General features: G+C 42.5%; 1 protein-coding gene across 4 annotated transcripts in view; it reads left to right on the top strand.

The window, feature by feature from the left end:
• Positions 1-26,535, top strand: part of DUSP8 (dual specificity phosphatase 8) — a 123,270-nt gene that overhangs the window by 70,745 nt on the left and 25,990 nt on the right. The window lies entirely within an intron of this gene.

Raw genomic sequence — 26,535 nt, 5'->3', positions numbered from 1 at the left:
ATCTCTCTTCAGTCTTCATTTACAGTTTCAGGCAGGGAACTTGTATTCTTTGGGCCTAAAACCTCTCCTTAACAGACTGGAAGTTTTTCTGACTGACTCAGTTCTGCCACTTGTCAAGTGGTATTCAGCCCCTTTGAAGATTCTTTCTCTGTTGCAGATAAGTCTGCTCTGACTTATAGAAAGATACATCACTTAGGTCTTTCGTCGTAAAAGTTGTGGGCTATCAGTAAAATGAGATCTTTATTCTCTCTAATACATGCCCCCCAGTAAGAGCTCTCCGTCTTGCACATTATTGAGTGCTGGGAGGACTGGTAATGAGACTAAAGCAGGTCATCACCTCCCCCAACCTTTTTAGCCCTGGGGGTATATTTGGAAATCTAATAAATCGTCATGGGCACCCCAAAATATCCATTTCACAGAAGAAAAACTGGAGTTGCTCAGAACCCCTTCCAAAAAACAGGCAAAACACCTACATCCTCCCAACAAATAAAACACTGACAAAAAAACCAAACAAGCAACCACTCACAGACAGTACCAAAACAGACAATCAAAAAAGCCCTCAAACCTCAATATTAAAAACATGAAAAAATTGGAGTAGTGGGCCTTGATGGGTGTCAAAAGGGGGTGTTTGAGGGTGCCACGGTGCCCCTGGGTGCAGTGATAGAGATTCCAGTACTAAAGCCCTGTTCTGTACAACCACCGTTTTCACATTTATATCAGGCATTTAAATTCAAGCAAGTTAGTTAAATTATAGCCAGTGATATGCTACTGTTTTAGCCCTTGCATTGTAATGTGTAATGCCATCCTAGACTGAAGAGAACTGCTGTTGATAGAGCTTTGTTTACAGCCCTCCTTGCAGCCCTTCCGCCGACAAGCAAAGACCTTCCTATTCCAACAAGCCTTTGGAATTGAAGGCTAAGGATAGGGCGTGAAGGGTGCTGCATTGCTAATGTCTAGTATATTATTTTTAAACTAGTCTGAACTCTTTTAGCTATATGTGTGTATGGTTTTAATATTGGAAATAGTTTAATCTTATTTTAATGTAGATTTTGTATGTTTTTAATTATGTGTATTTTTTATCTGGAAGCCGCCATGAGTTCCAGTTTTGGGGAAATGGCGGGGTATCAATAAAGACAACAATAATAATAATAATAACTCTGCCAAACTAGTTCAACCAGACATTTCACATTTAGCACCAGATCTGTACCATCATGGCTGTTCTTTGTGGAATATTTTATTTATCTGGATGTCATGAATGCATAACAGCCCAGGTGGGGAAGGGGGTAGAATCACTTTAAATATGGGATCATAGTAACAAGCATGTGATGCAAGGAGAATATCTCATAAGCAATATGAACAAAAATCTCAGAATCATATTCAGGATGTCTTTACGGAAGGATAATAGTCTACCCCCTGAATGTAGACTTGATCTCTGGGGAATGGTTCTGCCATGAACTTTCTGAATGCTATTGACAAGTTCCTTAATCTTTTGTCCCACACACATAAAATGGAGAATGCAAATGTCATGGTCTTATCTGTGGATTCTGAAGTCCTTCTGGGCGGAGGCTGTTGCTCAGCAACTGCATTTAACACAGTAAAGCTCTGTCATATTGGCTAAAGATGCTTGCTCTTGCTACAGTATAAAGTAATAAAATAATCACTAGCCTAGGGAGATGGTATCTGTAGCGATGGCTTTAAAGCTGCTGCCTATGTTCTGAGCTGCTTTAGGTTTGGTTGTTACAGAACAAAAGCAGAGGGGAGAGGAGGAAGGTGGTGATTCAGCCAAGTGTGTTTGCTGTGCTCTGAACAATATGCACATGACAACAATTCCCTGTCGAAGGAGAACTGATGTAAGCAGGCAGGGCTTGTGTTCGGCGTAGTGTGTGCCACCATTGCAAAGGCATTGGTATAAATCAAGGACAAGCAGCTCTGCATACAATTGCACAATTCTAGATCTTCCATGACCTTGTTCAATGGGTGGGGACATGCCAAGCCCATCAGAGAACTTGTGACATACCATGACTCACAGAAATCCAGGTATGCCCTCGATGTAGAGAGTAGAGTCTGTAGTATAACTCAGTGGTAATGCATTTCAGTATCTCCTAGGCACAACTGTAAATGAAGAGAAATCTTTAAACTGGAGGCTTGTTGCCAAACATGCAACTGTTTACTTCCAGTCAGTAAGTGAACTTCAGCCTCTCTTGCGTCTTTGCAGTCGCTGATCATGTTTGTCTTTCCTCTCTGCCCATTCTCTCTGCCAGTTTTCAAAGGAACATAGGAAGTTGCCTTATACAGAGTCACTCCGATTGGTCCATCTAGCTCTGGACTGTCTACACTGACTGGCAGGGTTTCAGACGGGGTATTCCCAGACCTGACCTATCTGGAGATGCTGAGGATTGAATCTGGGACCTTCCGTGAGCTAAGCAGGTGCTTTTCTACTGAGCTATGGCCTTTCTTCCACCCTCTTACCTCTGGCCCATTCCTTTTACCTCTCTCTCCTGGGCTGCTCCATCTTCCAACCTGCTTTCCTAGATCCCTGATTCTTCTACCTTTCTGCTTCTGTAACCCTCTACCCGTCCCTCTCTAGGATCAGAGCAGTTCAGCCAGTGACAGCCAGAGGTCCTTTCAGCTACCTGGGCTGGCACCTGAGCCAGCCACTGCCATGGGCAATCACTTTGCCACCTCCACAAAATATGTTGCTGCGTTACAAAGTAGATATTCCACCTTCACATGGAGCTATTTTCTTAATATTAGCTGGTATTTTTTCCTGTGAGTCTTAACTTGTATGGATCACTTAGTCTTTTCATCCTATAGGCTTCCAGGTTCGTTGAAAGTACAATTTATTAACATGCAAGCTTCCCTACACTATATACATGACTATTCTTTGCTGCTGCAATGCCCTCTGTTGTTAGCAGAGTACTCCCAGAGCCAGCACAAACCTCTGAGCATTGGCATTATATTTCCATGTCAGGAGGCTATGGTTAATTTGCACATGTAACTGTGCATACTTAGCATAACTTATGTATTTCACTAATAGGCAAAAAACCTTGCGGTTTAAGAATGTACCTATAGCCCACAGATATTTCTATCAAACTTTAAAAAGCAAGGAAATTGGGCAGCTATAGTGAATGCACCAGGGGAGCAGGAGATCTGAACTCCTCTCTGAGATACTGTACTGCCCTACAAGTTGGTCAAAATGGAAACACCATTTGGGTTGGTCTTTCACAGTCCAATCCACTTCTTGTGTAGCTTGGAAGAATTTGGTAACATGTTCCTCTGAGCATATGGTGAGTGGTGGCAACACCTGCCATCTCCAAAGATAGAGAATTATATTTTTCTATGTTTGTTGGTGTTCTTCTTACATTGCTTCTTTCCTGTGTTACTAATGTTTCTACAGAGAATGTGAACTAGGAAATTTTATTTCCCTCACTGTTCATCCTAGAAATCTGTGTCAAATTTATTTTTATTAATTTCAAAGCCTTTTTATTGGTCAGTGTCATATGATGGTGAAGACAGCCTTTTGTGTTTCAAATTGAAGGTTATGTCCTATTTCTATTTTGGGTCCATTAACAGTTGAATCTGAAACTGAAGTTTGATGTAAAATCAGACTGATTCCAATATGCTGCTACTTTAGCAATGACTTTTAGCTGTTGGAAAAAGGAGGATGCATGTTTTCAGCCTACTATGTTTAAACCACTTTATTTAAGGCAAGGTGGGCATGGTCAATTAAAAACATAGAGCACACCTACCATTTTTCTAGAATATATTTCACCTCCCACTGTTTTATCTTGTGCAAATTGAGACACTCCTGAGGTCCACTGGAGACTATTCTGCAGAAGTCAGTGCCTTTATTCCACAATTATGTTTGGAGTTTTTTTAGTGTAAATTTTGCAAAATGTTGCTGTACTTCATATTCACAGAAATAGAAACAAAAGAAAATGATTTCCTATAGGAAACTTCACTAAAATTGCAAAGGAAATCAGACATATTCAAAGTGACCATCTGAACTATATCAACTGTCTTAATAATGTTGCTTCCTCCCTGCTAAAACAAGATCAGCACAGCACATGTCTTGTTTCTGTTATTTGGGCTGATTGCAGGTGTTGCCACCACTCACCATATGCTCAGAGGCACATGTTACCAAATTTTTCCAAGCTACACAGGAAGTGGATTGGACTGTGAAAGACCAACCCAAATGGTGTTTTCATTTTGACCAATTTGTAGGGGAATACAATATCTCAGAGAGGAGTTCAGGTCTCCTGCTCCCCTGGTGCATTCACTATAGCTGCCCAATTTCCCTGCTTTTTAAAGTTTGATAGAAATAGCTGTGGGCTATAGGTACATTCTTAAACCGCAAGGTTTCTTGCCTATTAGTGAATTTCCCTGCTTTTTAATCCGGGAGGTAAGAAATGGGATCCTGTCCTGTGCAAGTTTGCTGAGAATGGATTGATCATTTGCATGTTTATTGAGTTCAGTGGGATTTGCTACCCTGCAATCATGCTTAGGTTAGGTGAAAAGGACCACAGAGGATGGGGAGGGAAGGAGGAGGGAGGGGAGGAAACACAGAGGGGAGGAGGGGGAGGGGAGCTGGAAGGAGGGGGAGGGGTGGAGGACAGGTTTGATCATTTGCATGTTTATTGAATTCAGTGCGATTTACTCCTGTGCAATCATGCTTAGGATAGGTAAAACTGACCAGGTGGGGAGGGAGGGAGGGCTGGAGTGGGCAGGGGAGGAGGAAGAAGGAGGAGGGGAGGGGAGGAGGAAGGGAGAGGAGAGGGGAAGGAGAGGAAAAGCAGGTCTGATCATTTGCATGCTTATTGAGTTCAATGGGATTTACTCCTATGCAATCATGGTTAGGATAGGAAAAACTGACCATGGGGGAAAAGGGGGGGAAGGAATATATTGGAGGGGGGCAAAGGAAGGGGGAGAGGAAGGCAGGTTTGATCATTTGCATGCTTATATAGTTCGATGGTATTTACTTCCATGCAATCATGCTTAAGATAGGTAAAACTGACCATGGGGAGGAGGAAGGGGAGGGGGAGGAGGGGATTGGAAGGGGATGGGAATGGGGAGGGAGGGGCAAGAGGGAGAGGATAGGAGGGAGGAGAAGGGAGGTTGGGTTTGATCATTTGCATACTTCTTGAGTTCAGTGGGATTTATTTCTATGCAGTCATATTTGAAAATGGAAATGGACTGCCTTCAAGTCGAACAGACTTATGGTGACCCTTTGAATTGGGTTTTCATGGTAAATGGTATTCAGAGGTGGTTTTACCATTGCCTTCCTCTGACACTGAGAGGCAGTGACTGGCCCAAGGTCACCCAGTCAGCTTCATGGCTGTGTGGGGATTCGAACCCTGGTCTCCCAGTTCATAGTTCAACACTGACCCAGGGGAGGGGAAGAGGAGGGGGAGGGGAGGATATTGGGTGGGTGGGCACTGGGCAGAGGGGAAGCCCCTTTCCTTCCCAAACGGAAAACCTTGGGAAAACCTTGTGAATACCATGGAAGACAAACAAAGGGACCTTGATAGGCTGGAGCATTGGGCTGAAAACAACAGAATGAAATTCAACCAGGATAAATGCAAAGTTCTACACTTGGGAAAAAGAAATCAAATGCACAGTTATAAGATGGGGGATACTTGCAAGAAGGATCTTGGAATTGTCATTGATCACAAGTGGAATATGAGCCAATAGTGTGATGTGGCTGCAAAAATCGCAAATGCAATTTTTGGCTGCATTAACAGAAGTATAGTTTCCAAATTGCATAAAGTATTAGTTCCCCTCTATTCAGCACTGGTTAGGCCTCATCTTGAATACTGCATCCAGTTCTGGTCTCCGCACTTCAAGAAGGATGCAGACAAACTGGAACATTCATTATTACATTCATTACATGCCACAGGGGGTTTGGAGCAAGTTTAAAGCAGACTTTTTGGAATCTGTTTGTGGCACTATCCTGAAGAGAAGGTATTTAACAAGCAACAGTAAGAGTCACATGATGACACACTGAACATTTAACAGACATAAATTTTATAATATTTATTGATAAATCACCTAGTATTTAAAGGAAAGGACTGAATTTAGAAGTCAAAGGCTGTAATTCTATGTTCACTTTTACTTCAGGAGTAAGCTGCAATAAACTCAGTGGAACTTACTTCTGGTGGTGTGTGTGTGTATGTGTGTTCCCACCCCCGCTGTCTCCCACAGCCTGCCCTTTCCATTGGCTCAATCGTCCTGCCCCCATCCACGCTCTCTCCCACTGCCTGCCTTCCCCACTCACTGAATCTAGCTTGAGGGAAGGAAAGAGTCAAAAATGGGGGGGGGAGCTTTGAAGGACCTTGGCAATTTTTTAAAAGTCTATTCAGAAGCGCTGCTCCACTTACCTGGGAGTAAGCCCCACTGAACTCAATGGGATTTACTTCTGAGTAGACAATTTCCCTCCTTCCTTCCCTGAAGCTCACTGCTAGCACACAAAAACACCGCTCCACTTACCTGGGAGTAAGCCCCACTGAACTCAGTGAGATTTACTTCTGAGTAGACATTTTACCACCTGCCTTCCCTCAAGCTCACTGCTAGCACACACATGCTCTGCTCCACTTACCTGGGAGAAAGCCCCATTGAACTCAGTGAGATTTACTTCTGAGTAGACATTTTACCGCCTTCCTTCCCTCAAGCTCACTGCTAGCACGCAAAAGCACCGCTCCACTTACCTGGGAGTAAGCCCCACTGAACTCAGTGAGATTTACTTCTGAGTAGACATTTTACCGCCTTCCTTCCCTCAAGCTCACTGCTAGCACGCAAAAGCACCGCTCCACTTACCTGGGAGTAAGCCCCACTGAACTCAGTGAGTTTTTTAAAAATGCAGAGTCCTTCAAAGCTCAACCCCCCATTTTTTTTACTCTTTTCCACTCACCTCCATTCTGCTGCTGCTTTCTCCCTCCATTGGCCATTTTCTCTCTCTTGCTTCTTCACACAGAGCAAGCTCAGCAGAAGGCCGGTGTGAGTCACATGTCTGTTGCCCACCAATCACAGGAGCAGACTTCCCCTGCTTCCTCCAAGTAACTGGAAGGGGAGGGGGGGAGAGTGAAACCGAAACCGAAAGAACTCTTCTACCATGTGGTACCTTATCACCCACTACAGTGCATTTTTAAAAAAATTAATTAAAAATAAACCATGCCATTTTTTTAATTTAAATCTACTTCAGATGAAGTACTGTGTTTGGGGCAAGCTCGGGCAATTCATTAGGGATACCTTAGAGTCATCTCTGAGTTGTAATCAAGGACAACAGATTATGTCAATTTCAAGGGAAAAAAGTCCAAACGGCTTCTAGTTTTTTTTCCTCCCATTTTTCACTTTAACCTGTGGATTCTCCGTGGGGGGGTTGTGTATCACCAAGAAAACTTCCAGAGTTGTAGAGCAAGCGATTCTGAATCCAACAGTATAAGCCTTGTAAGTTTTTGTTTTGAATTGGAACTACAGAAAGCACCAGAAAGGGGTGTGGGGGGTATTTTCATTCTATGCGAAAAATCCCTACTGCCTATAGCATACAGCCACTCTGGTGGCTGTATAATTATTAAATGGACATATTTAGTGAATGTATCAGATGTCAAACTAGTAGGCAGACATGGTTGCACTAACATTCCTTTTATTCAGTAATGGTTATTCTTGAAAGTTCCACATAAGTCTATCAGGCATGAGTTTTGTTTTAATGTATTTTAAAGTCTATGATGTTTTAAAGTGCTTTTAGTGCTTTTGTTTGCCGCCCTGGGCTCCTCCTGGGAGGAACGGCGGGATATAAATCAAATAATTAATTAATTAATTAATTAATAATAATTGAGTGTTATCAGCCTGCTTCTTTTGTATCTGTACATGGGCAAGCTCGTTGTATGAGCATGTGTGTACCACAGTTACTCATGCTCTCAACTGGGTACTATAGGTTACAATTGGAAGAATGGGAAGTATACTTGGAAGAGGCAGGATCACATGCCTCCGCCATCTGTGGAAAGCTGGCCCTGCAGACTAAACTGCCTACGCTGAACCACCATAATTTAGTGTAAACTGAAGAGTTCAATGTGTGAAGAGCAGGGACTGGTAGAAGGTAATCCATAGTCTTACAGTGGACCTGGCCAGTTTCTGGTCGACTATGTAATGCCTGCTGGTTTTGAGGATTCTTAAAAGAATGTTGGATTAGATAGATCGGTAAGGCACTTCTTACAATGCATACTGGGGATCAATTCAGGCAGATTAGTTATGCCTTAAAAGGTAAAAAAAATCTTGAGTTGCACTATTGCTTTGTTAATTTAAAACACATTAGTGGCCTGCATTAATTCTAGTTAAAAGTGATGTAGACCACAAATGACTAAGTCAGCCCGCCCCTGATGAAGACTGTAGAGATTTCATATCTACATGCAACTAGTTTGGACTTAACACTAAGCCAAACTACAGCATAGCACAAACACATGGGTTCCTGCACAGAAGATTGCAGTCACTGCACTCTTCTCCCAGTCTCCCTGTTGCTGGATTGCTGTGAGCCAAGCCATGGTTTGGCTTAGCATGTTGTCCAAATCAGGGATCATTGTTTGTCTCACTCCAGACAAACCAAGGTTTGTCCTTGGGTTTGCATCTCATGGTTTCTCTGGAGGAGAAAAACTATGAGTCTGGGTTTGAACAATATAGTAGGCCAACCATGGCTTAGTACATACAGCAGCAGGACCGGGGGAGGAGTGCAGTAGCCATGATCTCCTCTCTGGGACCTTGTGCTTTCCCAGTGAGCTATGGTTTGGCTTAATGTTACGTGCAAACCAGCTCACTTTCACAATCCCCATGTAGATGGGGCCAGATATCAGGCCTTCAGGATCATTTTGTTTTTATTTGACCAGCCAAGGAAAGGTGCAAAATAGTGGATCAAGATTATAGAGCCAGATGCAAAATGGCGGTTTGGGGACAAAGCTACTTATCTATGGTGTCCCATAGCAATGCACTGGGATGATCTACATAGATTAAAAACTTATCTATATCCAAGTTACAGTAGGGCCCCACTCATATGGCAGGTTAGGTTCCAGACCCCGCCGAAAAATGAAAACCGCCGAAAAGCGGATCAGCTGTAGCATGGGGGTCTGGAACCTAACCGTCTGACCGTGCCGGAGGAGGAGAAGATCAGCTGGAGCACGGTGGTCTGGAACCTTACCCGCTGATCACGCCGGAGGAGGAGAAACTACAGCTGATCTTCCCCTCCTCTGGCGCGATCAGCTGGAGCACGGGGGTCTGATCACACCGGAAGAGGAGAAGATCAGCTGGAGCGTGCTGCAGCTGATCTTCCCTTCTTCCGGCAAGATCAGCTGGAGCGCAGGGAGCTCCAGCCCCTCTCCAGCTGATCGCCCCACTGGTGCCGTATTAGTGGAATGCCTTAAAGCGGGGTGCCAGGAAGCGGGGCCCTACTGTACTACTGATCCAGGATTCTAAGAACCCAAAGAAGAAGACAACTAACAAACTTGGTAGGATGACTCCCATGACTGGGATACAGCAATTGAAGGATATAATTTGTTCAAAAAGAACAGAAGGAATAGAAACGGAGATGCAGTTGCACTATATGTTAAAATATATATATCCCTGCGCAGAAATACAGGAGGACGAGCTTGGTAGCTCCACCAAGAGTATCGGAATTAAAATTAATGAGGCAAGGAATGAAAGGAACATGGTAGTTGGAGTCTACAACTGACACACAATCAGGGAGAAGATGAGGATGAAATTTTTGCGAAGCAAATTGCCAGTGTTTCAAGGAGGCATGATGTAGTAATGGGGGATTTCAGTTACCCCAATATCTGTTGGGAGACAAACTCTGCCAAACACAGCCCCTCCAAGAAATTCCTGACTTGTGTTGGAGAGAACTTTCTCATACAGACAGTGGAGGAAGGAACTAGAGGATCACTATCCTTGATTTGGTTTTAACCAATAGAGATGACTTGGTGAATGAAGTGGCAATTACACGAACTGTTGGGGAAAGCTACCACACTATACTACAGTTCTTGATTTTAAAGGAAGAAAAGCTGAGAGTAGCTATACGCGTACCCTGCACTTCAGGAAAGCCGGTTTTAATAACTTAGAACAATGATAAGTAAGGTCTCATGAGATACCCTAATGAGAAAAGGAGTCCAAGATGGGTGGGAGTTTCTAAAAGAGGAAATTCTAAAGGCATAATGGCAAACAATTCCGTCAAGGAAAGAAGAGGGAAGACAGCAGAAGAAGCCAATATGGCATCACAGACAGCTTAGAGATGACCTGAAAACAAAAAAGGACACATACAGGAAGCGGAAGGAAGGCCAGACCACAAAGGAAGAGTACAAACAGGTAACACGGAATTGCAGGGATGGCGTCAGGAAGGTAAAAGCTGAGAATGAGTTGAGATTAGCGAAAGATGCCAGAAGCAACAAAAAAGCTTTCTTCGGGTACATCCATAGTAAAAGAGAAAAGAAACTGTGGTACAGCCACTCAGTGAGGATGACAAAATGATAGCAGATGACAAAGAAAAGGCAGAAGTGCTCAATTCCTACTTTGGCTCAGTCTCCTCCCAAAAGAGGGTCTATTACCCTCCTGGGAAACATGAAGGGGCAGGATTGTAGCTTGAGAGTGATAGACAAATGGTCAAGAAATACCTAATCATTTTGAATGAGTTCAGATCTGCAGGACCCAATGAACTACATCCTAGAGTATTGAAGGAACTGGCTGAAGAACTCTCGGAAGCACTGTCTATCTTTGCAAAATTGTGGAGGATGGGTGAAATGCCGGATGACTGGATAAGCGCTAATGTTGTCACTGGGTACTTTGGCCAGTCACTATTCTGCCTACTCTAGCTCACAGCAGGATTGTGAGGATAATACAAGCTGCCTTGAAGAGTGTGATAAAAACCCGACTTAAAAAAAACAAAAAACAGTACAAGCGCCATGCAAATGCTTCCTCAGTGCATTCCACCGATGTAATTTGTGTATTGAGCAGAAAATTTGCAGGGGGGGAAATTAAAATAAATAAAGTGGGTGATTGGGTTCTATATATGTTTTTGCTTTACATTCACATATCCTAACCCACACATATACTCAGTTTCTCAATTAAACACACACACACACCCAACCATTCTATTCAGGGAGGGGAGTGAGCCTGTTCCCAGAAGTTGCTGGTAATTTCCTTCCTGAGGTTTTGGCAAAGATTCTTATATGTGTGTTTTTGCTGTGGCGTCATGAACTGCATGCCCTGGAGCCTGCCAATTCGCTAATGTCAAACACAGACCACTAATGTGCTGGGTGGAGGAAAGGAACTGAAATGTAGAACACTGGGTCACGGCTGCTGAGTTTTATGTGGAAAGCATGACTCAAAATAAGGAAAAAAAGCTGTTGAAAACTTAAAAAGAGACAGGCAGAGCAGATTTCCACACACACACACACACAATTTCCTCTTTGGTGGTCTGAATGCCACTTTGGTGTTATTTTCTGAAGGTATGCCTGCCCAAACATGCAAACATATATCTTAAGATATAACATGGTAGCGTGCATCCACGGCTACTAGAAAAGATTCATAATCTTTCCACCTGTTTCCTTTTACAGAGGATTGCCTTAAACAAGTTTTGCTGTGCAAATGTATTATTCTTCTGTTTTCTAACATTTTATATTGAACATATCTTCTGATAAGAAGTGGCTATAAGGAGAATGCTTCAGGGATTCTAATATCACACTGTTGAAATTGTAATGAATTGGCTTCTTCAGTTTAGACTGGTATGAACACACCAGAATTAGTTTTTCCTTTCCTATTTGGATACTGGTTGAATTTCATATTAATAGCCATCATATTAAAACACTACAATTGGTGTAATTCAGGGTATTCCATTGTCTCCTTAAGATGTTATGCAATCAGGGTTCCAGATCACAGGGAGAGCCAACATGCATTTGGCAGGCTTCCTGGTTGCAGACGCTCCCTTCATGCATGCATGTTCTCTCAACACATGGATAGGTGGCTTCAGGGCTGATGGGGGTGTGGGCAGCTGGCATAGTCCCGCTCTCCTTTTCACCAGTGGAGACCATTGATGCCCATTGGAATTGGTGGGGACAAGGAGGCCAAGAGTAGGTGGAGTCAGAGTCAATATTAGGCAAGGCCAACAAATTCTGGTTTGAGACTTAAGGAGGAGAAGATAGCTGGTAGCCAGTGCCACTCATGGCGAACTGGTTGTAAGTTAGGGGGCAGTCAGGTGAGGGCTGGTTGATGGCAAAATGAGCTTGATGGGAGAGTGCCCCATTTGTGAGATCCCCTTACCCCAGATGTGCTCACTTGAGCACTTTGCTCTGCGGAGCAGGCACTGTTACAGGTGCCACATAATACTCATTTTGCACTTGTGAGAAATCATTCTTTTAGTGTGGCAACACCTACTCTTAGGAACTCCCTGCGTATTGACATCAGGTAGGCACCTTTGTTGTATTCCTTTCTACTCCTGCTTAAAAGCTTTCTGTTTACACAAGCCTTTCCAGACACATAGATGTTGATCTGTTTAATGTTAGTTAGTAGCTGTTTTAATTGTTTTAAATATGTTTTTAATTATTTGTGTTTAACTGTTTTATTGATAATTTTAATGTTTTTTGTAAACCACATAGGGGTCTTTACATTCAAGCAGTATGTAATTTAACCATGTGAGGGTAAAAGCATGAAGGGGACTCTTGTTCTTGATATAAAGAATGTGGGAGAATTGTGGCAACCTTCACCCTGAAAGCAGTAACATCCAATAGATTTCCTCAGATTGAAAAAAATTGCCTGGGACAAATTCATTCTTTTAAGCAACAAAACTAATAGTGCAAACAAAGTATCAGAGCTGCAACTCCACATTGGGAGGGGGGGACTCTGACTGATATGGCTGTCCATGTGCACACAGAGACCATTAGATGTCGGGGCAGTATGCATGCACTTTTGGATTATGCTTTTTTCATTTACAATATGTGCAAGTAGAGACCCAATTTGTGCCTGATCGTTGGTCACATATATTTTAAAGAGGGCCATAGCAGGACATGCATTCATGCTTTCTTCATACTTGATGGGTTGTGCTTTCTATTGGGTGGTCATACAAAGGGCTCCTATGAGAAGTGGCTGTCAAAAATAATTTTTCCTTGGGCATCAAAGATGAAAGAAAATCTGAGTCAAATGGGAGTTTTAAAAATCGTCTAGCTAAGATTTTAAAAATCTGGTTAAGCAGATATGGATGTGTAAAGTAGATTATATTTTCTTTGGTAGGGAAGTATACCAAACGCTCAGATGGCTAAGCCCCTGGATAAAGAGAGGGTATATGTTTCAGGTAAACTAGTGTCCCCACCCACCCACACTCCTCCTCAGCTGAAGATCAGCAGAAAAGCTGCTGGTAAACAACAGTATCACCCTTGATCTTTTGTGGCAGGGTTACAAAGTACTCCCACTGGCTTCAGAAACCCCATTTGGAATTTCCCTGCAGCTGACAGCTAGTAAAATCTGTTTGCTCATGCAACCAGGCAAGCCTGCCTTAGTGAGAATTCCCCACTTGCAGAAAGCGTTCTGCAGCTCCTTAGTGGAGCTAGGGCTCCTTTCTGTCTTACCCTTGCTGGTGTTCGTTGTTCCCTGTGATGCCTTGGGCATGCACACCTGCTGTATGGGTCTCCTTTGTCATCTTTAATAATGCTTTTATCATGCCGCATGCCTCTGCATGTAGCAACGTGGTGCTACTGTTACCTGCAGGGAATTCAGTGGCTCAGACTATCAAAGGGACACCAAAGGAATGACAAGGGTTAGACAGGATTGCTCCTGTAGCTCCAATGGACCCGAAGTCTCTCTAAATGGCAGCGAGTGGGGGTCAGTGGGTGGGAGATGAGAAGAAGAAGGAAACTAAATATGGCTATTTTTTCTTCTTTTCCCAGGCAGTGGATAGGTTGCCAATACTGTTTTGCAAGTATGTGTGAAAGCCTTGCTTACTGCCCACCATTTGCAGGAGAAAGCCTGTTGATTTAGATGGATTTCCTGACATCACAAGAAGCGTTGAAAAAGGGATCCGAGCCAACATTTTTTCGGCATTACATTCTCCCTCCCTCCCAGCACTGCTATTCCTGCAGGAGCCTGACTGTTCTTTAACCTCTGTTGATTCCAGAGCAACATCTGCAGCCCCTCCCTCAACACCTCTGTGCTTTTATTAAAATTGGCTTATCAAGCATGTTGCTTGAAGTCCTCTTAAGTTCCTGCTGTCAGCAGGGATGGTCTTCACCAATCTCTTTTCCCTTTTATGTTTGGTTACAAGAGTTGCCTTGTGCCAGACCCAAGTGCTGACACAGTAGCTGCCTTCAGTGCTTCTGTGCAGATCAGCAATGGCCTTTTACTCCACTCTAGAGAGCACCAGGCAGGCATTGTCTATTTCTAATAGGAATGGAAGAGACAGATTTCTTGGGGAGTATGGGGCAGAACTAGTCAAGAATAGGGTTGTGCGTCAGCATCAGTGGCACAAATCACAACCTACTTTACTGGTGCTTGAAACAGGTTATGGAACCAGTTATTTAAAGTCAAGATCAAGTACAGTAGCTCTTTTGAGACAACCTTGCTTCCCTACTAACAAAAATGGGTGCTGGAGCTGAGACGCGTTATGATGTGGGCCAGGGCACTTACTTGGTCATTCTAATAGAAGAACCATTAGCATTATCATGTCACAAGCTTGAAGAAAATGGCATAGATCATGGAGGAAAATAGCAAGCCTGAGGGTCCCTATTGTCTGCACTGGAAATTTTATACCATTGGAACATAGGAAGATACCTTGTACTGAGTCAGACCTATTGGTCCATCTAGCTCAGTATTGTCTACACTGACTGGCAACGGCTGTTCAGGGTTTCAGGCAGAGGTTTCTCCCAACCCTACCACTGAGCTGTAGCTCAGTACCATTACTGCTACAAGTGTGCAGTTGTCCACAGTAAGCGCACTGTACTGTAACTGGTACCTGTTGCTCTGTTACCACCTGACTCTTAACTACAAATGAGACTAACGCTGCAGGTATTCCTGCAGTGCTTGTACTTTCCTCATAGTAGGTCAGTGTTAAGTCACATATAGTTTCCTCAGATGGATATAGCCATAGTTCTGTGTTTCATGTAAATCTGCTTTAAAAGGGGCAGCGCAGATGTCTCTGGGGTTTACCATAGCTATTTCCTTCCTCCCAAATAGAAATAGTTGGAGGCACTCAGAAGGCTTGTTGCTTTAAGAATCTCAGTTTGCAACCAGAGACCCCTTTCTCCATTATCCTGGAGCAAGCAAACCAGAACCAGAGCTTTGCCCTGAACATACAAGATGAGGTTATGGGTCCTGAATCCATCTGGTCTCTGGCAGAGGGGTAGTTATAGATTGGGCCCTGGCTTGGCAGAGACTAGAGGGCTTGCTAAAAGTACTTAGATCCCATAGATCTGAAGTAACTTCTTTGTGAAAATAAGGGAACGTAAGGGAAGTGGTACCAGCCAAAGGAGTAAATTACATGAATTCTAGCCTGGCCCTACATTACAGGACTGGTGGGGTGGCTCTGGCAATTGATTTTTTGAAGTGTGGCATCTTTCATGCTTTCATAGATGGATGCATGGAAGTGTAGAATAGGCACATATTCTTCATCATATAGAGCACACTAGGGCATGCCAGCATGTAATTCTTGATGGAAATATTTGTGAATGTATGTGTATGCTACAGATATAAAACAATTCATACTAAAAGTTGCATGAAGTAGGCAGGAGTTAAATAGAACACTAAATTTAGCCTGCATTTGAACACTGAATAAGCAGTAGCAATTCAATAAATCATTTTTTTACAGCCAGTTCAAGGCATGTGTTTGAGAGAATCCCATATTCTGTGACTGAAGGAGCTTCTTCTGAAGCTCAGTGTGTTCCTTTTTCTTTTTGCTCTTGATCACCAACCTGTGCTAACGCCTCTCATTCCTTTTCTCAAGTCAGGAGCTTTTCATCTGGCTCTGATGTATATGTGAGCTCACTGCCCTATCTCCTCCCTACTCTTGAACTTGTATCAATTCTGTGAAGAATGTTTAGATTTTTCCAGCCCTCTTCTTTCTAAATTTGGAGCATCCATTTACACTCATGATTTGGAAGGAATGTGGCGTGGTTGATGAGCGATCTCTCTCAACCCCCCCCCCAGCTCTTCAGCTAACACATTGTCTTTGACAGATCTGGCCATACTCCCAGACCACTTCCAAGTCTGCAGTGCTTCAGAGAGCCTGTGTCTTTCATAGGCATATCATACATGACCATTTTTCCTCCACTCCTATTTCCCTATACTCGGCAAATCCATTTATTTTCTTGGCCTCCTGTGGGATGGAGATTATATATATATATATATATATAAAAGAAGGGATGCAGGCACATTAACAACTGTGGAGAAATACTTTCCTATTCACCTGACAAGTCAAGAGCCAATATTTGTGTCGGCCCATTTAATTTTTCCATTTGTTTATGTTGGGTTGTTTAATGGTGCTTAGTAAAGGAAGCAAAACAGGGCTCCAGTTTTTACAAGTATGTGTAAAGGAAATGGTTGAACCAGTAGCATTGAAGTGTGTAGTTTATTTAAACTTCTAAAATGGGCCTATAGATATTCTTCTCCAGAGTCTGTTAAGAAAGCTAAGTAGCCGTGGGGGTAAGAGGTAAAAGTGTACTAATAGGTAGAGATTGGCTAAGCACTAGCAAGTTAAACAGAGGAGAAGGATCAGATTCCTTAGTGTAAAAGGTTATCAATGGGGGAGGCCCACAATTCTGATAATAGCTTTTACAAGATGTACAAATTGTTCATCACGCAGCAGCACATAAAGATAACAGAACAGCCTTCCACTGCATCAAACTATACTGTAGTTGAAATGTTCTCAAAAAACAACTTTCTGAAACCATTCAGAATACCTTTCAGGTATTTGAAAATTTGATTTTTTGGGGGGGGAATGGTACAGCGAAAAGGTCAATTGTTGCATAGTTCAAATTATAACTTAACATCTAATATCTGAGCTCTTACCTTATCTTGGGCCAGCATTAAGTAGAATGTCTATAGTGAAGGGGATATATAGACAGTGTTTTTTTTAACTCCACTGTCGAATTAATTAAAGCTGATAAACTTGTTTCAGTTGGCAGAGTCATTGTGATGACTTGAGATTTTGATTGTGTACATAGCCATGAAGCTCACTGGGTGACCTTGGGCCAGTGACTGCCTCTCAGCCTCATGAAAACCCTATTCATAGGGTCGCCATACGTCAGAATCGACTTGAAGGCAGTACATAGATAGACTGTTTAATTAGTTAACAAGCATGTCTGGCTTTTGATCTTCCTTGCAGCCATGCTGCTTTAAGGCTGTGATATACTTAACCATTCTTAGAAGTGGATCAGTCACTGTATAAGAGAATTTCAAGGCAAATGCAGATTGTAATTGAGGAGGTGGCACTCAGTATTTCACTAGTGCTGGAGGGCATTGTGCTGCTGGAACTGATGTGTGTCCAAATATAGTGGCTGACTGTGTTTAGAATGAGAGAGTTTTGAAACTTGGCATCCTAATCTAATTCCAGCTTGATTTAATATGCTGCCAATCCATGTTCTCTGCACTGTTTTTAATTCTAGCTAAAGTTTGGTGACAGATTGAATTGTTCATTTAGGTATGGCTTGTTACACCATTTGGAAGGAACTTGGCATTTCCAGTTCAGTACAGCTTCCACAGGACAGGCTTGTAAGGAAACTACAGGAATGTGGACTAGAAAATTTTAAAATACCTGGGGGCCACTGAGAGTGTTATTGGGGATTTTATAGAAGAAAGCTTATGGGAGGCTTGGATCTGTCTAATAAACCATTTTCCAGAGGGGTAATCATGTTAGTCTGTGACAGCAAAAATAGTGAAGAGTCTTTTGCCTAATAAAACAGTGAACGTTGTTACGGCGCAAGTTTTCGTGGACTGGAGTCTACTGCATCAGATGCATGACAATAGATGCAAGTCCAGAAGTTTATAGAATATCACCACTGAGCTATCAGTTAAATTGTCTAAGAGAGCCATCCTTTCTACATCCATGTTTAAGACTTCTTAAAAGCTTGTTAACAGTGGGTGTTAATAAAGTGCTGATGAAGCAGTTTGCAAGATACAGACCAAAGGGGTTGCTAGCCTCTGCGTGTCAACAGAAACCTCAGTGGTCCTCTAGTACAAAACCTTGCACTCAGATTTATTACATAGGGTTAAATCATCTGAAACAGATGCAGTCTGTTCCTCAGGAAGATGCTTTAGCAATGCGTTAAACATTGGTGGTTGCCTATCAGCTGTTCTGTACATTTCTCTCCTCAACCAATGGGATACTGTCCCAACCCAGGCATTATTGATCCTTAGGCAATTTTATTTCTCAAGGGAGATTCCTTGGGAGATTCCTCAGTGTTAGTGTGCATCCATAGATAATCATGGACAGTGATGATGGCTTTCAGTTTAATACCGGAAGTTCAGACTGTGGCTGATTCCACATTAGGCATTTACTGTGGTGTTGCCATGCTTTACTCACACTTTATGGGGCATTTTTGGGAAAGGGCTGTAACTCAATGGCAGAGCATCTGCTTTGCATGCAGAAGGCCCGAAGTTCAATCCCTGGCATCTCCAGGTAGGGAGACTCCTCGCCTGAAAGCCTGGAGAGCTGTGGCCAGTCAGCATAGACAATACTGAGCTAGATGGACCAAGGATCTGACTCTGTATAAGGCAGCCTCTGATGTTCCTATGATGTTGTGAACAAAAATCCAGCTCTTAGGTTTTTGCTGTTAAGCTTCTCCGTTTTTTTCCCCAGAGCTCAGAAAACCTGACTTTTTTTAGAGCAATAGAATAGCTGCATAATTTCTCCAGATGTAGATAGCATATTGTGCTGCTATGCTGTCTGGTTGTGTGTATAGAGCACTCTAGCCATTTCCTTCTCTACTCTCTGTCCTCTCTAGGAGTCATTTCTATTACTTTAACCCTCCCCTTTCCAAATAGCATTGCCTTGAAAATGTTTTTCTCTCCCCCCCCCCAAGAATACTGCAGTGGGAGGGAGCCAATCATGATTGGGAGGGCAGTGTTTAACCATTTCCCTCCACACAGAGGTCTGAATGAAAATTGTCCCTTGCAACATTTGGGGCTGGGGAAAGGGGGACTGCTACAGAGTTTTAGAAGTCAGGAAGCCGAGTTGCTATTTCACTTCTAGCTGAAAGCAGAACAGCAATGATTGGGTGCTGCTAAATCATCCATGTTTGAAATATCTTTTGTGTGGATTTGTATCTAAGTGCCTTGAACAGGCTTCTGAGTTCCCATATCAACTGTCAGGTATTGTGCAATAGCTTCTGCAGGAGAAGGGATGTTAGATAATTAAAATGGATGTGGGTGGGAGGCAGGGTACAACTTGGCTTAGGCCTAAACATTTATCAAGCCTTGCTCCTGAATGGATATTCCAGAATGAATGCAAGGAGTTCTGCACAAACACGCACAAAAACAGTTGCTATGGACGTTTGTGAATAACAGGGACAGAACTGTCCTTACTCAAAAGCTATAGTTTAGAATCACAGTGGGCCCATCCAGGCATCCTTTTTACTGTGTGTTCATGATGATTATTTGTGCTCATGATGGTATCAGGGCAGTTATATATGATCCCACTTTCAACACTGTTCATACCTGCAAATTTTCAGGGCATGCTTCATTTCCAATCAGTGCATGTCCGGTAGCTTTCTGCTGACATCTTGTAACATTTCATACCACAAATATTCTGGTTGTGTTTTATTTTGGGGTTTTTGACCTGCTTTTGTTGTGCTGTAGTGCAAGAGTGCTCCTCCAGATGGCAATACTGAAGTAACATTGGGGAAGTATTGCAGAACAGCTTATAAAGTGGAATGATCTATGGACAGATCAGTATAAATACACCACTAGTGCACTATTATTGCATCAATTACATGTTGCAGAATATACCTGTAAAAAAATACCAATCTGGAAGGGCCTGGTATTATATATTGTGATGTATTCACAAGGTTTGATGTTATTCAAGTCTTACAAGATCACATCTGCACAAACTAAGGCTAATAGCCCCATTGGTTTGCTGCTGCCAAACTGCTTTGTTAGCACCTCATGAACATCCACTGTAGTTTGGGAGTCTGCTGCAAAGCAAGGAGCAGCTGCAAAAGTTAATGCAATGTTTTAAAAGGTTAGTATCTCAGCAAACTGCCAGTGTCTTTCTGCTCATGGATGGGTCTGATGCCCAAGAGGGCAATTCAACCAGTTATGTGGTGTCCATGAGGTGGACTAATGTGGACCTGGAAGCATTAGTCATAGTGGGATGGAGGCATGGCCTTTGATCCATGAAGGCAGTGATTCAGGCTGTGTACACACCCAGAGCTTGGAAAAGTTACTTTTTTTGAACTACAACTCCCATCAGCCCCAGCCAGCATGGCCACTGGATTGGGCTGATGGGAGTTGTAGTTCAAAAAAGTAACTTTTCCAAGCTCTGTACACCATACATTTAAAGCACCCCTCCCAAAAAAAGAATCCTGGGAGCTGTAGTTTGTTACGGGTGCTGGAAATTGCTACTCTGTGATAGGTAAACTACAGTTCCCAGAATTCTTTGGGGGAAGTCTTGCTTTAAATTATGATGTGTTCATGGCTAGAGAGTCTTTGAGAACATACCTGTATCTATTCACTATTTGAGTATTGCAGAGCTGTCTGTCAAGCAACGTGGGGGAAATGTAATTTTCAGCTATGTACAGAGAAAAGTACCTAATGGAAACCATCTTAGTATTCCCTTGCTTTTTTTAAAAAAGTAACCACAGGAACAGGCTACAGTCTCAAGGCTTGGTAGTGTGGCCTTTTAAAGGGTGGACCCACAATGATAGAATTCCCTCCTCTCAGAAAAAAATGTCAATCCCACTTTGCTGGCCCTCTTCTTTTGGAGCTCTGTGAACACTTCTTTTTTTTAGGTATGCTCTTGTAGGTGTTTGTGAGTTCCCATTTCAAATTGCGCCCTTCAGTTTTATGGTTTTTGTTCTTAAATTGATTTGAGCTTGTTATATTTTCAACTTCTTAAATGTTTTATTCATTTTGATTAGAATTGCTATAATATTTTGTTACGTTGTATCCGCTTTGAGGATATAAATGTAGGACATAAATAAAACCAAAGGCTTCACAGAGGAAGACTTAACCTGATGTGTATCACAACTACACGTGATATTTTCTCATGTAAATACACCCTTAGTTGCTCCTCTTCTTAAAATGACCTTCCTCTTTCAACAAGCCTTTTAAGGTGAGACCTTATCCCAGTCTGCATCTGTGTTGGAATGGTGTTGTAATATGTTTTTAAACCTTTTTAAAAAAAACAATGTTTTTAACCTTTTTTTTTTAGATGTCTTCAGAGCTTTTTTAGGAAATGTTTTTAAAGATGTTTTGTTTTAATGTATTTTAAAGTATGTTCTTATGATGTTTTAAGTGCTTTTGTTTGCCGCCCTGGGTTCCTGCTGGGAGGAAGGGCGGCATATAAATCAAATAATAAATAAATAGACATAGCAGTGAGTTTGGGGGTGGGGTAGGACTGTGTATGGTAATCCCACTGAACACTTTTATATAGATTTCTCAACTGAGAGTGGTTAGTTCTGTTACTGAAGCATTTTGCATTTTCATTCAATATGTGTTTGTATCAGCCAACTTCCAGGAGGAGCTGCAAGGTTTTCTTTTAATTGTGTTGGGATCTATTTCCATTCTCTATTAAGCAGGCTGAAGGCTTGCCTACATCCAAGGAAGCTTCTGCAAATACCTTTGTTATTTGCAAATGCTTTTTTGTAATTAGCTACAACTAAAGCCATTTGTTCAAGCCACTCTGCATATCGTATTCCTTTTTTCCAAACACACACACACACACACTCTTCCTACAGGTTTAGGAGGGGAAACTAGTCTCTGTCTCAGGGGAAAGAGGAGGGACTCTCTCTATTTGGGGTGCCCCAGACCTAGCAGTCCTAGTAGTGCCTTCCTTTAAAATGTAGAGTCTACATGAACTCTTGAGTCTTCAGAAAAGGGGAAGCAACTGCAGAGAGCCCACACTGCAAGGAGGTATCTTTAGGGCTTGTTCTCAGGCAACTGCCTTAGGGCTTCTTGTCAGCTTACCTTGGTTTGGAGGACAGCAAAATACAATTTTACTCCAAAATGGGGTAACTCTACTGTTGGGTAGCTACTACAGTAGAAAGCCCCTTGAATGTAGCACAAATCTTAAGGACAATGTTGACAACTTTCAGTCGTCTAGCAACTATAATATAACATAGATGGTGACTCTTAATTTCAGTACTTTGGCTTCAAAGGTTGTGGCTAGCTGTGGCTAGTTACTGTTATAAATATAACAGTCTCTTGCTGCTTTGTTATGTAATATTGAAACACTAATGCAAAATGGTCTGTTCCTTGACTGATTTTCTGATGTATTCTTGGACTTTGTTTCACCCCAAATGATATCCAAGACTGATCTGTTCCAGGGGCATGGCCAACTTTTAATCTAACTTGGTTAAAGAAATCTACAACCTTAATTTCATTCTTCCATTCTAGGAAAAAGTTATGGTGTTGGGAGTATTGAAAGATGCTACAAATCTGAGTTCAGAAATACAGTGGTCTTTCCAAAAAGAGATTTTAAAAGGAAATCACAGCAATTCACTTGGTCTTACTTGAATTAAGTAATGGGGGTGGAGAACCTCAGGCCCAGCGGTCAAATGCAACCCCCCTTTTGGCCCACATGACTCTACTCAAACCACACTGTTCTTTTGCCTGGCTGGAATGTATCCTTGAACTATCATAATGCCTTCTAATTGCCTGGAAGGAGAATGGAGAAAAATATAGTGTATTTTTTGTGTGTGTGCGTATGTGCAGAACCCTCTAACTTTTACATGGCAGAATGTAACCTACTGTACAATGATAAGAATTAAATCCATTGCTCTGACCACTTTTGCATCTGACCACACACCCCACTGGCATATAGCCCTCAGAAAGCTGCTTGTGTGGGAAAGTGGCCCTCTTGCTTAAAAATGTTCCCTACCCCTCATCTGTGTTTGAGTGTGTTATTGCCTTCAAGTTGATTACGACTTATGGTGATCCTATGAATCAGCAACCTCCAATAGCATTTGTTATGAACCACCCTGCTCAGATCTTGTAAGTTCAGGTCTGTGGTTTCCTTTATGGGATCAATCCATTATTGTCTTTTCTAGTGAATCATGTCTTCTCATTATGTGTCCAAACTGAAACCTTGGTTTCATCATTTTAGCTTCTAGTGATAGTTCTGGTTTAGTTTTTTCTAACACCTAATTATTTGTCTTTTTTGTGGTCCCATGGTATCCACAAAGCTTTCCTCCAACACCACATTTCAAATGAGTTGATCTTTCTCTTATCTGCTTTTTTCACTGTCCAACTTTCCCATCCATATATAAAGAATGGGAATACCATGGTCTGAATGATCCTGACCTTATTGTTCAGTGATACATCTTTGCATTTGAGGATCTTTTCTAGTTCTCTCAAAGCTGCCTTCCCCAGTCCTAGCCTTCTTCTGATTTCTTGACTATTCTCTCCCTTTTGGATAATCGCTGTGCCAAAGTATTGATAATCTTTGACAAGTTCAATGTCCTCATTGTCGACTCTGAAGTTACATAAATCTTCTGTTGCCATTACTTTAGACTTTTTGACATTCAGCTGTAATCCTGCTTTTGTGCTTTCCTCATCAGCATTCGTTTCAAATCCCTAGAATAACCTAACTACATGAGGCCATAGTATATACTCCTAAGGGAAAATTGGGAGGGTCAGGCATAAAATTTGAACCAATATCTTGTGACACTAAAGAAAAGGGAACTGCCGTGAAGAAGTGACTTGAGATACAATGACGAGAAGACAGTTACAAAATCCAAATCTGCTTTGTCGCATTTGGAATCATCCTGTATAGGTTGAGGCTGAAAGCCCCTTTCTTTGCCTCCTAAAACAGAACTTGTAACCTAGATGTCCTATATGCTGAAACTGGAGAAGGATGCCTGTGTGAGCAAGGCACACCCTGAGAGGGGGGGTGTCACATGGTTGAGTGAATTGTATTCCAGACCTGTGTTCTATAACGTTCTGTTTAGTAATGCTGTCATCAAAGACTTGTTTTCCTGATTCTATCATTATTCTTTGGAATGCCCCCCTTCCTTCCTCCTCTCTGCCAAGCCACTTTTTGTCACAATTGGACCGGGCAAGACACTCACTGGTGGGAGCAGGGTGGGGGGAGAAGCGGAGGGGCTCCCGACAAATTTGTACATACTGTTGTTGTTGCTATGTGCCTTCAAGTCAATTATGACTTACGACAACACTATGAATCAGCGACCTCCAACAGCATCTGTCGTGAATAGGGTTGCCAGGCCCAGCCTCCAAGAGGTCTTCCGTATCTTTAAAAGTTGTACAGGGGGAAGGGAGAATTCCACCTTGTGGTTTTTCCCATTACAGTGTTGCAAGAACACCTGCAGTTGGCTGACTTTCTCTTCTCTTAAAGATACAGGATCAGTCTCAGGCCCTGAACCTGGCAACCCTATTCGTGAACCACCCTGTTCAGATCTTGTAAGTTCAGGTCTGTGGCTTCCTTTATGGAATCAATCCATCTCTTGTTTGGCCTTCCTCTTTTTCTAGTCCCTTCTGTTTTTCCCAGTTCAGATAAACCAAGAAGTGAAATAAATATCATTTTAAGGATAGGAAACTGAAGTTCATGCATCTCAGTGTAGTGACTTCTCAGTTGATAAATGGTATGTTTGCGGCACCTCAGTTCTAAATCCAGGCCTTTAACTACATTATCAAACTTTTGCTTGATTATTGTGATGGCTTTTTAATTGTGTGGGTGGGTGAGTCATTTTTAGCAGTTCAGCGTCTTTAAGGGGGAAAATGCATCTTGACCTGTGCTAGACTATCATGCATTGTAAAATATGAGATGGGTTTTCATTAAGAAAAATCATGGTTGCAGAATATTTTTTCTCCTAAAATAGTTTTAGGAAGCAATAATAGGTTTGCTTGGGTACATGTACTTTACCCAGTGAACATGTTACCCAGTTTCAGGAAACAATTCAGAATACTAGGAAAGCACATGTAATGCAGATGTTCTTGTACCCCCGCTTTGCTATAGTACAGTGGCATAGAGGAGGGGTAGACCTGTACATTCTGGGGGCTAACAGGATCAACATTCCACATACTGCCTCTGTTTAAACACTGGCCCTGTTTTCCAGAGTAGCGTCATTGTGCTTCTCTACACTCCAACCCACATCTGACAATAATCAACCCCATATTTGTTACAATGACAAGTCTCATTAGAACACTGGTTCCAATCATGAAGCGGGGAGTGGGAGGGTTTATTTAATGCTGGTGACTTCATCTGGAGTGATGTCACTGTTAAGGAAAAACACTGAACTCCCATGAAACAGTTCAGCTTTAGATTCCTTGTCCTTGTAAATCGTTGGATTTAAAGAGACAATGCATCCTATCCTGTACATCTAATCCTGAACAGTTTTCTATAGAGCCAGGAACCATTCAGTCACTGAACAGAGTTAGAAAGCATCAAAGCACTGTGCATAGGTGTATTCAAATAATACCTAGAGAATTGTAGGAGGGAAAGGATATACTTGGCCAGTGTCCTTATCACACTAGAACAAGCCTGTTAAACATAAGGTTCAGGTGCCTTACCAAGCTGTCCTCTGTCCTCAATGTGGCTTGCAGCACCCTCACCATGCTCCACACAAGTCACTGTGAACCAGAGTTTCAGGTCTAGAAGCCAACACCTTGGCCAGTGCCTCAACATCAGCCTCTCTCACTATTCTCTTTATAATAGCTGCGTAGGTGTCAAGGGCCCTGAAATGTATAGGACAGTGGAACAGAGTATAAATTCTTAGTGTGTCATTTTCAAAGCCATGGAAGTTAGATAAAGAAAGTGTGGCGGCCAGTGGAGCAGGAGACTTGGATGACAGGATAGGAAAATAGGAAGTTGCCTTATGTTGACTCAGATCCATTGGTCCAGCTTGCTCACTATTGTCTACACTGACTGACAGCGGATCTCCAGGGTTGCAGAAGAGGGACATTCCCAGCCCTACCTGGAAATGCCGGGGATTGAAACTAGGATGTTCTGCATGCAGGGTGTGTTCCCCACCACTGAATTACAGCCCTTCGCCCTGGGACTGGAGGGCAGACAGTGGCATGCAGGAGGAGCTTACATGTTAGGATATGAGAGTGCAGTGGGGTGCTTAGACTTTAGGAGTGATTAGCGATGCCAGTGATGCCACATTTTGAGAGTTCTAGCTGAACGAACACAAAAATGTAACAGGGTAAAAAGCCACACTTGAAGAATGGAGCGGGCAGGAGCGGGACAATGGCCAGAAATAAGGGCAATGTGGAACTCCTGTCCAGAACAGACCTTAAGGTGATATGGGGCAGGGGGCAGGGAGTGAAGTTGAAACAGTTAAAGAGGAAGGATGCAACTGTACTGCACTGCCACCAGTCATCATAAATATCCGCAGTGGATTGTGC

The sequence above is a fragment of the Rhineura floridana genome, chromosome 2, assembly GCF_030035675.1.
Source record: "Rhineura floridana isolate rRhiFlo1 chromosome 2, rRhiFlo1.hap2, whole genome shotgun sequence".
NCBI classification, from domain to species: domain Eukaryota; kingdom Metazoa; phylum Chordata; class Lepidosauria; order Squamata; family Rhineuridae; genus Rhineura; species Rhineura floridana.
Note: the sequence above shows the minus strand (reverse complement) of the source record. Positions and strands in the feature narration are given on the sequence as shown.